The sequence below is a fragment of the Mus caroli genome, unplaced genomic scaffold, assembly GCF_978045245.1.
Source record: "Mus caroli unplaced genomic scaffold, Mus_caroli_1 scaffold_4, whole genome shotgun sequence".
In the NCBI taxonomy this organism is placed as follows: Eukaryota; Metazoa; Chordata; class Mammalia; order Rodentia; family Muridae; genus Mus; species Mus caroli.
The window spans coordinates 78,077,251-78,088,022 of NW_028227259.1; positions in this window are offsets into that span (position 1 = coordinate 78,077,251).

A 10,772-nucleotide genomic window follows, 5' to 3' on the forward strand; every position below is an offset into this window, starting at 1 on the left:
ATTAGCCACACCTTTGCCTCTTGGATTTGTTCTGTATCTGATTACCACAGAGTCATTAACATTAACAGAGAGGACATTCCTCAAAGGAATGTGGAAATATGTACATTATCACACAAACAACCCTTGCACCCATAGCAGCCATTGACACTCACAGAGGCTGGGGTGGGGCTGCCCCAGGGGCAGTAACCATGTCACTCTGTCCCCTCCTAGGCCACACCAGGCTCAGCACAGAAGCATTGGGAACAATCTATTTGGGGGAAAGATGCTGCTTTTTTAAAAAAAATATTCTCTCATATATTACATTCAGATCACAGTTTTCCTTACCTCTCTTCCCCCAGTCTCTCCCCTCTACCTCCCCTCACCCCCAGGAAAATACACTTCTTAAGAGACAAATGTGTTTAGAAAATGGGACCCAGGAGCCTAGAACCAAGGTCTGCCCAGCAACACACCCCTAACCGTGCACATAGGTAGGCTCCCTCATCTTTCGAGGCAGCCAGGCTGTGACATCCTGACACATCTACACCATCCCCAACCCCAAGAGCCTCTGCTCCCAGCAAATAAGCCGGTCACAGGGTATTTGTAAGCAGTTAGTTTCAAAGACAACATTGTGTGACCGTGACCCCAGGCAGACTTCGAGAACCGGAGCACCGAAGAGTCTTGAGATAAGCTTTTCTATTTTACCCGGAGCTGCTCGAGCGCTTCCTAGAATATTGTGTTTGAGCCCTGTAATTAAAGAGGGAAGACGAGGCGGAGAGAGGCTCCAAGAAGAATTGTGAGGATACTAAAGAATTGGAAACAACAAAGCTTATGAAGAAAAGATGACAAGAACCAGGATTATTTATACCAGAGGACAGAAGGCCACAGAGCAGGCTCACAGTCATCTTCAGATACACTCATTCCTGTGTCAGGGCACACAACTAATTTCTACCTGTTAAAATAAAAACCATTTGGGGCCTGGCTGGATGGACTTGTGAGCATAGGACCCAGGGTTCTGTAAGCAGAAGGAGCTAAGTATCAAGTTATAACAATCCTGCCGGCCTCCCAGGGTGATGATCATGTACCATTTTGTAGCCAGAGAGACGTGGGACACGCTCTATCCCAGGGAGAGGGATAGGATTCTTTCTAGACACTGTGAACTCTCAGCGAGACGAGTCAATATCTTGTGTGAGTGTAAGGCATAGCTCCCGCCAATTTCATTTAGCTATTAAACAGAAGCTCATGGTTTTTTCCCTTGCAAAAGTAAAGCAGGGCCCATAAGACAGCAAATCCACACCAGCAGAATTGAAAAAGGGGGCATAGGAGCCTTAGGACATAAAATGGAGGTTTTCCAACACCATCCCGTTTCATAAGGAGTAAGATTCACCCTGGACCCCTGATGAATGGCCTCCTGCCGAGAAACCTGCCAGCTCTTGAAGTCAGGTCTGCAAGTGGGTAGCAAACGGGACGGCAAGCACAGAATGCCAAGATGGGGGTCAAGCACCCACCCGCCCCTTCCCAAATGTTAATCCTGATATTCCCACTCTGTTCAACCTGAAGGAATCTGGAATTAAGTCTGTGAAGGAAGCAGTCAAATAGCAACATGACTTGAAGAATGAGGTGGGAAAGCTGTCTCAGTCTGCCCGGGCAACACTCCTGTGAGTGGGCTTCCTTACGGTACCGCTTCCACAGTTTTAGTCTTACGCAGTCGCTGACTTATGTTTTAATTCTGTAACTTTGTTTTATTTTGTTTGTTTTTGTTTTCGTTTTGGCTTTGGTTTTGTTTTTTTCTCCACAGAGTTTCTCTGTGTAGCCCTTCCTGTCCTGGAGCTCACTCTGTAGACCAGGCTGACCTTGAACTCATAGATATCCTCCTGCCTCTGCCTCCCAAGTGCTGGGATTAAAAGTGTGAGCCACCCCTGCTTGATGAATTTTGCAACCTTTTAAAAAACTGTTTCAATTAAGGTAAACTGATCAAAATGATATGCATAGTATGAAACCCATTTTCATAAGTATATTTGTGTGTGTGTGTTACATTGAAAATCCTGGGAGATGGTTCAGTGGGAAAAGGGCTTCCTGTATGAGAGTGAAGACTGAGTTTAGACCCCAGCAGCTACTTTAAAAGGCAGTAGTGACAGCACACAGCTGTGAAGCCAATGATTAGGGAATTGGAGTGGGCTGCCCAGATGGATTCCCATGATACGATGGCTAGATAATATGGGAAAACCAGTGAGATCTATGTTAACGAGAGACCTTGTCTCAAAAAATAATGGTGTGAGAAAGTACCCAAGGAGCAGAAGGGGTTTAAAGCCCCATAGGAGGAACATCAATATGAACTAACCAGTACCCTCAGAGCTCCTTGGAACTAAACCACCAACCAAAGAAAACACATGGTAGAACCCATGGCTCTAGCTGCATATGTAGCTGAGGATGGCCTAGTCGGTCATCAATGGGAGGAGAGGCCCTTGGTCCTGTTCTATGGTCCTATGCCCCAGTATAGGGTAATGCCAAGACCAGGAATGGGAGTGGGTGGGTTGGGGAGCAGGGGGAAGCAGGAGAGGATAGGGGATTTTCAGAGGGGAAACTAGGAAAGGAGATAACATTGGAAAATATCTAATACAAAAATAATGGTGCAGGTGATTGACAAAGACACACAACTCTGACCTGCCTATACACGCACCCATACTGGTGAGGGCGCCCCACAACATAAACACACACAGGTATGCACACACTCACAATTACAAATCATAATCCCATTCAATCCAGCTCAACAGGAATCAAAAATAGTTTGAGGGAGCAAATAGTTCAGTTAGATGATTAAGTTAAGTCCCCCCCCCACTCTCTCTGGTTTTGATCTATCTCTCTCTCTCTCTCTCTCTCTCTCTCTCTCTCTCTCTCCTCTCTCTCTCCTTTTATTTTTGCTGTTGTTGTCCTTAGTCCTATTTGGGGGGATGTTTGCTTGCTTGCTTGTTTGAGGTAAGTTCTTACTATGTAGCCCAGGCTGGCTTTGAACTCCCAATCCTCCTGCCTTAAGAACTGGGAAGGTCATCGGCTCCCATCCTTTCCCTTTCCCGCCCTGTGTGCTTTTATTGTCCCTGCCTTCTTCTGTTGATGCTGTAGTCTTTCCTGTCTCTCTTCTTCCTCTACTTCCTCTACGGACGTCTGCAGACACCTGGTATCAGGCCTTTACCGCAGGCGTGCTTCCTCCCAGCTAGTGCCAGCGGGAGTGGTCTATTATTAGCTTCCAAGTCTCCCTTTCCTCTGTCTTGAAGTTTTGGACATAAGAAAGCAGTAACAAGCATGGTTAAGTGTCAAGACCATGGCATCCGCCCCAGGGGTTGTCACCAACAATAAATGCCCGCTCTCCGGACACCGTGAAATAGCCTTAACAAAAATTCATAAACCTAGGGTCATTTGCACACGTTTGATGCTATCTCTTTGATGTCTTGAATGCAGCACAGTGTCTTCCCTGCCTATATGACAGGCAGCCATAAAATACGGTGGGTTATTTTTAAGTTTATCTAATGCATGTGACTGCTGTAGATGGAAGGCTCGGCCCTTGCCTTCACTCACTGCCTGAGAGTATTAGCTGTACTGTCCCAGTGAGAACGCAGTTGTCAGGACCTTGACTCTTGCGGATGACCCCGAACTGAATACTCGTGACCCTGTTCTGGGAGCTGTGGTGTCCTCGATTCACACATCCCCAACACTTCCCATTTTCTCTAAGGACTTCCACGTGGCTCCAGTAATCTGGTCACACTCACAGAATTTCAGGACTTTTTTTTTTTAATTGAGGTGAAACTCATGACATAAAGTTAAGAATCTTAGAGTGAATGATTTCATGACAGTTCTGTGTTCATGATGCCGTGAAACCACCACGTCTATATTCTCCTTACCACCCTCCCGTAGCCACCCAGCACTCAGTTATCCCCTTGTCCAGTAGCCTAAGCTGCTTGCAAGCATCAATCCACTTTCTATGTAGGTGGATTTGCCTTTTCTGAATATTTTACATAAAAGGAATTGTACACAGACTGAGAGGATTTTATGGCTCTTTTCACTTAGTGCAGTATACCTGGGGTTCATGATGTTTTAGCATTTCGCTCCTTTTTCATAGCTGAGTAATATTCCAACGTGTGCCCTAACATGTTCATCCACTCATGCCTTGATGGAAAGTTGTCTCTAGGACAGTTCAGATGAGTTGAGCTGCCTGACTACACAGCAATTGGGAAAGGTAGGGAGTGAGGTAAAGAGAGGACTAGGATCTACTAAAAGTGGCATAAGATGAGGCGTCAAGGACTAACCCAGATGCAGCTGATGACTTCTTAGAGAATATTCCAGTTTTGAGTGTGCACACAAGTACATGTGTGTGTGCGTGTGTGCGTGCAGATGCGTGTGTACCTGTGTGTGTATTCAGGTATATGTACATGTGTGTCTACATACATGTTGAAGCCAGAGCTCCTTCTTGGGGGGGGCCACATCATCCATCTTGTTTGTGTTTGTTTGTTTGTTTGTTTGTTTGTTTGTTTGTTCCAAGGACCTGGGGCTTACCAATCAGGTAAGCTGGCTGGCCATCGAGTCCCAGAGATCTTTCTGCACTGGGAAGGCAGAGATTACAAACTCCTGTCTGTCATCATGCTCAGCCTTTAACACGGGTGCCAGAGATTGAACTGTGGTCCTCACACTTACACAGCAAGCCCCTTATTGACTGTGACACACACACACACACACACACACACACACACACACACACACACCAGGTCCTGAGTTTAGTTTTCTTGAAGATATCTAAAAATTTAGATTTTCTTGTGAAGTCTTTCCTAATAGGACCATTGATTATCTCCTAGTTAATTACCCCACACAAGCTGGACCTAAGAGGACTGGTCCTCGAGTCAACCCCTGGATATGTTTTCACGGTCAGGTGAGCTAATAGAGCTTGGTACTTGGAAGCTCTAGTTCCTCACAACATAAAACACAGTTAACAGTTACCACAGTGTGCCCTAACATGTATTTGTACCTTTGTATTTGTACCTTTTGAGAAAGAGACAGTTAGCCAGGAGAGGGGAATCTAGTGGAATTTTTTTTCAGTTGTTGCAAACCACCTGGAGCAGATGTTTGTAAAGTAACCCATCAACCTGGTGTTGCATTTGGATGGACTACGACACCACAGAGGTTGGGGCTGGCTAACCAACCCATACTTTTGCAGTCATGGAGTAAAGATGGAGTAGTTTGTACTAGTTATAAATCTACTGTTTACACAGGGTAGCTAGGCAAGTACTGTGTGTTTTGTAATAGAATGTCTTATTTTGATCGAGGAAAAGGTAATGCATAATTTTCATTTTAGAAATCATGAAGAATTTTTTAAAAAGGCTGATAATCATTGATAATCCAGCTCAGAGATAGTAACAGCATTTGGATATCTTTCCTTACAGATGTCTTGTAGACATACATTAATTTTTACTGATGGGTCTCATTCAAAATAATTTGGGGACATTGAAGAACTTGGTTGTGGTATGAATACAGACTTTGATTGTACAAATTCAATTCTGTTTGGTTACAAGCTGTTTTACGTGATTCTCGTGTCTTCAGATTAGGACGGCACATCATTTAAAACATTTTAAAGCAGCACTTGCCCAGCTTTCAAGCTTTGCTTCCAGGTTTCAAACGTCGATTTTTAGCATTAGACTAACATTTTAATACACATTTTAAAATTCAAATAAAATTTGTGAGATTCCTCTAAGACTAGGTTGATAGTTCTATTTTCTTTGCAACAATCCAGGACATGGTATTCCTCCCATGCGGTGTGATAACAGGTTTAAAAGAAGGTTTTTCCAGTGTGTTAGCTAACCTTGCACAGGCTGAGGACTCTCAAGAACTGCGAGACACCTCAGGCCCTATAGCTTCACACAATTACTGCATAAGACTCTGCAGCCTGCAGCCACACAGCGCTGCAGTTGGTACCCACTTTGTTCCTCTCATCCTTCCCCTCCTTTTCCTTCTAAACAGGACTGTCGTCATTACTGACCCACCCAATTCATCGTTGTTGGTCCAGGCAAAGATGCGGGATCTTGCATGACCCAGTGAGATGGAAGGATGCTTTGGGGACTTCTCTTTCACTCCTGCTGCATTTGGATACCAGAGTAAGAAACATAGGATGACAGTTGTGGGGATCCGGTTTTTCTCTATCCACGGAGGCTACCCTGCCAAGGGCCAACCATTCATGCACCTCCTCCATCTTGTGAAATCTTTGTGTATGTGTGCCTGTTTTCTCAATCCTATGACTGGACTCTCAATCTTGCCCTCCCTATTCCCACTAATTCTGAATTAGGTAATTGAGGCAGATTGTGAGGCTAAGCTCCTACAAATGGGATGAGACAGGAAACACTTGGCTTAGTTTAAAAAACCAAGTGAACTTTCTGCCCACATCAGTGTGCTTGCTCAACTGGTTTGGCGGGTGGAGGTGCATCCTTTTTACAAACAGAAGTCACCTTGCTGGGTTACTTTTGCTTTGCATGTTCCTTTGTACAACACTGAGGATATTCTTTTGCAACACACCAAATTCCAACCAAATTGTGCATTTAACTCACACTGATGCAGAAGACAGCCAAGAGGCAACAGGAACAGTGCCTGGGAGCTTCAGGGCCTGTCCAACCGTGGACATCTCAGTCCTATAAGAAGATACCGGAGGACAGTCCCATCAATACTTTCTATCCGTTGCAGCTGAAGTATTCTTCCTGGTGCTGGCTCTCAGGCACAAGGGTTCTCCTAGATGTTATAAATAGTGCTACCTTATTCAGTTTTTAAAACAAAAAGGAAAAAGTTTTATATTTTTGTCATTGTTATTTTTAAAAGCAAGTCACAATAAGTGTACTATGAATTTAGTTTTAAGAAATCCACTGATGAGCCCAAGTGTGGTGGTGTTCACCTGTAACCCCAACATTTGAGAAATAGAAGCAAGAGGACCATCCTTCAGCTCTGTATAGAGTTCGAGGCCAGGCTTTGACCCCCGCTGCCCCTTCTCACCCCTGGATTAGAAGAAACATGCAAATGTCTATATGAATAGATCTCTCTTTCCAAAACCACTGTGCACTTCTTTAAAAAGGATTTATTTTATTTGTATTTAAATGCCCACAGAGGAGGGGGTTGGGTACTTTGATGGGTACCAGTGGAGACCAGAAGAGGGTTTTAGATGCCTGGGAACAGGAGTTACATGCAGTTGGAAGCTGTGTGATGTAGGTGCAGGGAACCACACTCAAGTCCTTTGTAAGAGAAGCAATTGCTCCTTACCTCTGAGCTACCTCTCCAGCCCTACGCGAATACATCTCAGAAACATGCTCAAGTGGTAGAAGAGACTGGAGACTTTATAAATGTTCTCTTACATCTCAAAACTAACAAAAATCAATTCCTGATGGTGACTGGGATGAGCTGGGAGGCTGACAACAGAGTACCAAGGAATCTAGGGAGACAGAAACCCTCTGTATTTCCCTCAGGGTGGTATTTACATGTGTGTCCAAAGTCCAAAGTATCCAAAGTCACTACACTGAACACCAGATCTCTGTACAGTATGTTAACTGTATATTAGAAGAAACACAGAAAAATAAAGACTATGCTTGTGAATTCAGGAAGAACCCCGGTGACCATGAAGAAATGAGGCAAATCTGAGTATCAGAATGTCACACAGCAGTAGTGCGGTGGTGACCCATGTCTTTAATCCCAGCATTCCGGAGGCAGAGGCAGGTAGATCTTTGAGATGCTAGCATGTTTGCCTACCATGCTCAGGCTCTGAGTTCAATCCCCAAGACCATATAAACCATGGCAATGCATGCCTGTAACCCCAGAACTCCTGAAGGCAAGAGGATCATTATTTTAAAGAATTTCGAAGCCAGTTTAGGATACACGAGACCCTGTCTGGGGGGCAGGGGGTGGCAGGAAGAAAGAGAAATGGGAGAAAGAAAGAACTAACTGAATGAAATAGGATAGTTTTCAACACAAGACTTATTTACTTGGTGGCAGTTTGTTGTTATTATTGTTATTGTTGTTTTGTTTTGTTTTGTTGAAACAGGGTCACTGAAGCCTGCCTAGAACTACGTATGTTGACCAGATTGTCCTTCAACTCACAGAGATCAACCTATCCCTCCCTTCCCAGTTGTGCAGCTAATGGCATGTGTCACCATACTTTGCTAAGACCTAAGATCATTTTCTAAAGTTAGGTATACAAAAGGGTATGAATGTACAAAGACAGGGCAGGTGAGGTGGCTCAACAAGCAAGAATACCAACAATGAAAGGCCAGCAATCTCCATTCCACCCCCAGAAACAAACAAACAAACAACAACAACAAATCCAAAAAAACAGATGCAGTACTCATAGAGACCCAAAAGTCACCCCGAAGTTTGTCTCTGCATCCTAGTGGAAGAAACAGCAAGAGACCATGCCTTAGAAAAGAGGTGGAGTGAAAGAACTGACTCCCAGAAGTTGTTCTCTGAATTCCACACATACAAGCTCACCCTGAGTAAATTAATACACAAGTCTTTTATTTATTTATTTATTTATTTATTTATTTATTTATTTTGGTTTTTCGAGACAGGGTTTCTCTGTGTCGCCCTGGCTGTCCTGGAACTTACTCTGTAGAGCAGGCTGGCCTCGAACTCAGAAATCCGCCTGCCTCTGCCTCCCAAGTGCTGGGATTAAAGGCATGTGCCACCACACCCGGCTCAATATGCAAGTCTTTAAAGACACACAAAGACATGTCGACCTGTGTGTGGATCTGTCAGTGGGTAATATGCAAGGAACTGGTTCATGGTAGTTGGCTCTAAGGATGTAGAATTGCTAGATAAAGGGGCTGTGTGTGGACTGAAAGAGCCAATGCACACTAACTTAACCTATTACTGTGAAGTCTGGCTTACTCGTAGCTATAGTGCTTAGCTTACTGACCCTGAGCCTTGTAGCGTGTTATAGTAAATCGGAGGTAGTGGGAGTCGGGTCCCTGACAACTGTCACTAGGTAGGGTCTGCACCAAGCAGGCAGTGGTCAATTTGTTTAGCACTATGTCCGAACCACAAGGAGTTAGTTCTCACCACTTAGCTGGTATAAACATTTTTGAAAAGAGTTACCTTCTTCAACAAGCTTAACCTACTGGCTGAGAAAGCACCTGATGAAAAGAATGTGTGTGTGTCCAAATGCAAGGCTCCTTTTTATAAACCTATTCTGTGTGTGTGTGTGTGTGTGTGTTTGGCCAAATGTAAGGCTCATTTCTATAAACCTATTTTCTCTCTCTCTCTCTCACTCTCTCTCTCTCTCAGTGTGTGTGTGTGTGTGTGTATCTGTGTGTGTGTATCTGTGTGTGTGTATCTGTGTGTGTGTGTGTATCTCTGTGTGTGTGTGTATCTGTGTGTGTGTATCTGTGTGTGTGTATCTGTGTGTGTGTGTATCATACTCTGGAGCAGCAAACCCTCTTCATTCTACAGGAAATGATTTACTTTAACCCCAAACCAGCCTGTGATAACTATTGGAAGAGTAATGGGACCACTCGTCAGTGACAGCCATCAAAGGATGCTCGTTTTCTGTATCCCACCACACATGATCTCCAGATCTGCTATTGCATTATTGTATGTTTTTGAACTATTACAATCCGTTATCATTTCCATAAGTTATTTGAAAAAGAAAGAATAGAGAAGATAAAATGCAAACAAGGAGGTAAGAGGCAAAAGATATTTGAAGTAATTAAGGTGGTCTAGTCACTCCCACAGTGTGAACGGCATCCTAGGCTGCTACCCATCCCTCTTCAGGGCAGGTATGCACCTGTGCATGCACATCTCTCAGGTGGTCCCAGCCACATCCTCCTCTCAGGACTACCTTTCCCTTGAGAGCATTCTCTGTGCACTCGGCTTCTCTTTGTGGCTAGACTGAATGATAGTGAGAATACAAAGCTAGTCTTATTCTGTATGGATCTATGTCTGTCCAGCTGTCTATTGGTCTGTCTGTCATCTGTCTATCATCTATCTATCTATCTATCTATCTATCTATCTATCTATCTATCTTTTATACCTTTCCTTCTTCCTTCCTTTCTCTTTATCTCTAGCTCTCTTTCCCTCCAAGAACCCATCCCACAAATATGTGGCAGCTGGATCAATATTTGCTTATGAAAGGCAACAACGCAATGGTGGAGGTTTTTTTGTTGGTTGGTTTTATTTTGTTTTATCCATACCTAAGATAACTGATAATTCTCACAGGAGACACTGGTGATCCCAAACCGATTGTACCATACAAAAATGCTGTTTACAGTTTTGCTTTTGTATTTTGATATTATATTGATGTGACAAGCTTTTTAAAATGTATGTATTATCCACACATTTGTAAGTAAAATAAGCACAAACGCACCTTTTCTAAGTGATTCACTTGATGCAACGCATCTCACTCGGTCTTTGTGTTATTCAATACAATACTTTCACCACTAACCGTATAATACTTTTGTGATGAGCATAATCACAGTCACAATTAATGTTTCCTAAATTCAAAAATTTTTGTCATATATTTTCTAAAGCAAGTGTCAACTGTTCTTCGATTAACACCAAAATGACCTTTTCCTTAGTGCATACATTTAAGGCATACCTAACTTGTAAGGTTCTTGTTATGAGATGAAGGGGAGTGTAATTATTAAAGGGAGAGAGGATGGGATTATAAAAGTAAGACAAAGGCATAATCTTAGCCTAGCGGGAGGTGGGATGAGCATCATATAACAATGAAGGGAAGAAGCAGACTAAGCCTGGGAACTAAAAAGATTTATTTACCCAGAAGCAGA